Here is a 5,049-nt window from a genome sequence, read left to right as displayed (position 1 = left end):
ACACTTACATCCATGGGATTACAACTTATTTGGAGACCCCCAAGCTGAATAATTCTCAGTTTTTCTTTGGTTATTTTAGAACTAAATTGCATTTGTCATACTCTGAAAAGTTACAAAGATTTGCCCAGTGGAAAATAAAGTAGAAAGTTCTTAGAATCAATTGGTAAGGTATGAAAAGCATTGATGCTGACTCTTTTGGACAAGGTGTTCTCCGTGGTATGCCTTAGAGAAGCAAAAATGTGGCATGAAGCACTACAAAGAGGTGTTTTACATGCTGGGAAGAAATTCTGACAAGTAAAACTTTTATAAGGTAATCAGAGCTCTAATTTTCTAGCTTGACAACAGAGTGTCTACATTTTGTAAAGCCTGGGGAGAAAGGGACTGTAAAATAAAAACTTTCTTCTTATGGTCTTGAAAAATATTATCTTCCAGGGAAAAAAGTAGTTCTCACCTTTGAATGTCTATTTCCTTCTTCCTCCTCCTGCTCTGCTCTCCTGAGCTGTGCAGTTATTCTCCATTTGACAGATATCAGCCATATGACAATATTGTTTTTTATAGCAATGTGAAATCTTTGTTTCCACTGGAGAGGCCCAGTAGGCACGATTTTGGACTTGTTATTAAAAGCAAACAAATGTCCCCTAAAGATTTTCAAAACATTTGATGCCAGAATGTGATATTTTAAAGCATTCCCATTTCCCATAATTGAATGCATGTGGCATAGCAACAGCAAGAACATTTTAGCAAATACAGAATTAACAGGAATTAATACACTTGATTCTGGAGAATCTCACAGGATACCTATGGATTTTATGCATAATTTTATAGACAATCAGACTGTGAAAACTGTTCAGAACTCAGCTTAAAGATCATTGACCCAAGAAAAGAGCAAAAATGGAGAAGGCATTTAGAAAGGAACAAAGCATTCTATTAATATTCATCTTGTATTCAAATTGAGCACAATTTTCATCATTGGGAATATGTATCCTGTTGTTACAATTTCTTGGGATGTTTCATCAGATCGTTAATGAGTTTCTGTCAGATTTCTGTGTAAAAATAGAAATATCTTTCCCTTTAAAATAAGTTTTCAAATACCAAATGCACACTGTATAAATGACATCAATAGTGTACAAAGTATCTAAATTATTAAAGTAATTAGATTATGATTTTAAAAGTCAGCACTCAAGAACCCTAGAAATTTGTCATGCCAATCACATGTAAATGATCTTCTCCAATCATTTATATTTGGTATGCTATTTATCATGGGCAGCATTTTAAAGTTCGAATTTTTTTCTAAAATGGGCAAGTCATGCAAATGTGAGGATTGAAGTTCAGATCCCCAGAACCCATGTAAATGCTGGGTGGGCATAGTGGCCCTCATGTACTTCCTACGCTTGGAAGGTAAAGAGCAGGGATTCCCCAGAGCAAGTTGGTCATCTTTTTTAGCCATATTCATGACCTGCGGTTTCAAGAGAGCAACTGCCCCAGTGAATAATGTCTGTAGACAATTTGAGAAAAATTCTTGATGCCAACTTCATGACTCCACATCAATGTGAACACGTGTGACTATACATGTGTGAGCATGCATATACAAAGTTTCATCACATACATAAACATAAAAATTGGGAAAATATTTTTAATTGAAAGACAATAACCATCCAATTGTGACCGCAGCATTAATGAGCAAATTTCATGACCTATGTGAGTGCTTATGTTGGATCTTGTATTTAAATGTTTTTTTTCTGTGAAATGCTACCTGTACAAAACACAACCGATGCAATTATGATCTCACAGCAGTTGTGACTGTTGGCAGGAGACCTGCACAAGACTGAGCTTAGCAACAGTCAGTCACAGATCTGGCTGGGACACGTGGGACCCTCACCTCTCCTTGATGAGCTATTTACTACAGATGGATTCTTGGATAGGAGAAGACATCGACTTTAGTCACGGGCCTGATGATGAGCCCAAAAGGCTCCAATAGTTAGTTCCAAATCCATGGTCACATGGATGGCCTTGGTTAAGCTCAATGAGACATAAAACAAAAAGTTATGAATGGGAGAAAGAGGCTTGTAAGGAAAAGAGGGGTTAGAAGGAGTTGGGGTTACTCAGCAAGGGGATGGGTGACACTAATAAAAATGCAGAATGGAAATGAAATGATAAAAGAACAAACATAAGAAGTTGAAAGCAAAAGAAGCTTTCATTAGAATGGCAGTTTGTCCTGGTTTTATTTCTGTTGCTGTGATAAAATAACCTGTCATAAAACAATTTAAGGGAAAAATGGGTTTATTTCGCTGAAACTTCAAATAGCTGGTTACACCATATCCACAGTTAAGAGTAGAGAGAAAAAAATTGCATATATGGTCCATTACTGGGTTTCTTGTGCTCAGCAAAATTACTCCTCTCTTATGTAGTTCAGGACCCCCTGTCTATGGAATGGTGCTGCCCACAGTGTGCTGGGTACTTCCCACATCAAATAACTAAGTCCCTCACATACATTCCTACAGGTCACCTCAATGTAGACAATCTCTCATTGAAGCTCTCTTCCCAGTGAATCTAGGTTGTATCAAGTTGACAATTAAAGATAGCCATCACACCATTTTCTATCAACTCTCTCTATTTGCTCATATTTTCTAATGTATGCATCAGTACTTGTTTCCATGGGAGAGATTTATGCTATTATTTTTCAGCATGCAAAACACTTGTACCAAAGATAAGATTAAAGATAATCACAGACCTCTAAACCTGACAAAAATATTAGTATGATAATGTACAATTTGAGACCAAAATAATAGTTCACATAGCTTCTGTTTTATTGTACTCTTTTGTATACACTTTGCAACTTACTATTATTAGGGGAAACTCTTCATGATTGGGACTAGTTGCTCTTCAATTGACTGTAAGCCAAAGACTGTTCTTTAGAACTGTACTAGGAACTAACATGAACATATATCATGGAAAATGTAATGGTGGGTGGAAAAAAGGTTAAATTTTTCTATGACAATATTTTCTTCCATATACCAATTTGCCTTGTATCTCCTTGGTGGTGGAGTGAACACAGAAATCTGTTTTGCTTTTGGTTTTTTTACATCAATATATTGTTAAAATCATTATCAACACAATTCAGCTCAAAGCCTATTCTTTACAACAATACTTAAAAATAGAAAAGATAAAGAAATGTGAACTTATAAATGATGTTTTTAAATAAAGATACTGACCCATCAGTAAGGAGCTATCTCTATGATCCTACAGCCTGTCAAATGTGCAAGCTCAAGCTCATATATTTTTCAACCCTTCCTTGATTCTCCCCCACCCTCTCCCTGCCATGCTCATCATTCTATTGAATAGTTTTCCTTGGTTACTTGGAAATCTACTTCAGTGTGTCACCCATTATCCATAGGAAGTCTTTTGGAGCCCTACACAACACTGCTACAGCCTGAGCTGCTTTACATCCATTGATATTATTCCAAATGTTTGAAAAATTAATTATCCTTGTACAAAAATTGAAACATCTTTCATTCATTTTGATTGTACCTTACAGATCACCTTAATTAAAATGGCCTATGGGGATTTAATTTTTTATTTGTTTTGCTTTGATCGAGACAGGGTCTCTCTGTGGCCCCAGGTGAACTGAAACTCACCCTGTAGACCAGACTGGACTCCATGTCACAGAGGTGCCCTGCCTCTCTCTGTCCCAAGTGCTGGGATTGAAGGTGTGGGCCACCATGCCCAGCAGGAATTTACATGTATAATATTTCCTTGTCTATAGGTTTTGCTGTTGTTTTCGCTTTATTTGGTTGGTTGTGCTTTTCATTTTGTTATTGGTTTTCAAAACTGCTCTTTTCCTTAGTTTGTTGCCTGTTTCTGAAATGCTGAATTTCAATACAGTAATACTCACACACACACACACACACACACACACACACAAATATCATACACATCTTTTAAATCTGTAAATATGTGAAAGGACAGGAAACAGAGAGATGAAAGGGAATAAATGGAAAACCATTCTCACTGGAATCCAGAGTCACTTAATTTGATGAGAATTGAGAATAAGCAGCTACAGGATTCTAACTGCACAGAACACCGAAGGCCTTCAGCTCTAAATTTTGCCTCATAAAAGTGTCTTTTCTTCACTATTTTCCTCTCAAGTATTTGAGAGAACCACTTATTATCTATGGACCTCAATTTTTTCAACGAAAGAAATAAGGCTAGCATAAAGTTTTAGAAGCCTGTGAAATTCTGAAATTCAAGGTTTTGTTCTAATTTATTATTACTATTATTATTATTGTTATGATTATTATTTATCAGTTGCTGAGAGTAAGAAAAAACAAAATAAAATTCTTTGCTAAGTCTCCAGGGTGTATCATCTCCCTGGGGAGAGGTATGGGATACACATAAATATTTAGACCATTTTGTGTATAAATAACTTTAAGTATGAATAGTTATGCGGGGCATAGCTTGTTCTGTATTCATTCTGTTACTTATTTTCATGTCCTGTCCGAAGGATTGAGGTTTATGGAAAATGACAAATGTACTTTTCCTCTAAGGGAAAAATATATAAGATACATGATACATATATATATCTTATAACAATGATTATTGTTTACATTTACTGTGGTTACTGATTGGTCATTTGATTAGAAGATGATGATAAGATACTCATAATATTTTAGAGAAAAAGACTACAATAGCACAACAAGAACTCTGAAATCATAGTCATTTTTCCCAGGAGAAGCACTTTATAGGGTACCGTAATGACCCTCAGCTCCTGCATGCAGAAATCTAAGAAACAAGAAAATTGTCCTTGTGAGAAATGCTTTAAATATTTATTTTATCTGATTCTAATTTCTTCATTTTTCAAATCAATGTCTCTTCTACAGTATTAAGTAGTATAATTACTACATAAATAAAACAAGCTCACAAAAAGTTGGGAAAAATAGGAGAAATATATAAACAAAAAATAATTTCACGACACTTCGTTGTTCAGTAACTGGTCAATATTTTAGTCAATTTTGTTTCAACATTTTTTTATTTTATATTCTATAAATATTT

Source organism: Nannospalax galili, unplaced genomic scaffold (genome assembly GCF_000622305.1).
Source record: "Nannospalax galili isolate Female #2095 unplaced genomic scaffold, S.galili_v1.0 scaffold329, whole genome shotgun sequence".
Lineage (NCBI taxonomy): Eukaryota > Metazoa > Chordata > Mammalia > Rodentia > Spalacidae > Nannospalax > Nannospalax galili.
Note: the sequence above shows the minus strand (reverse complement) of the source record.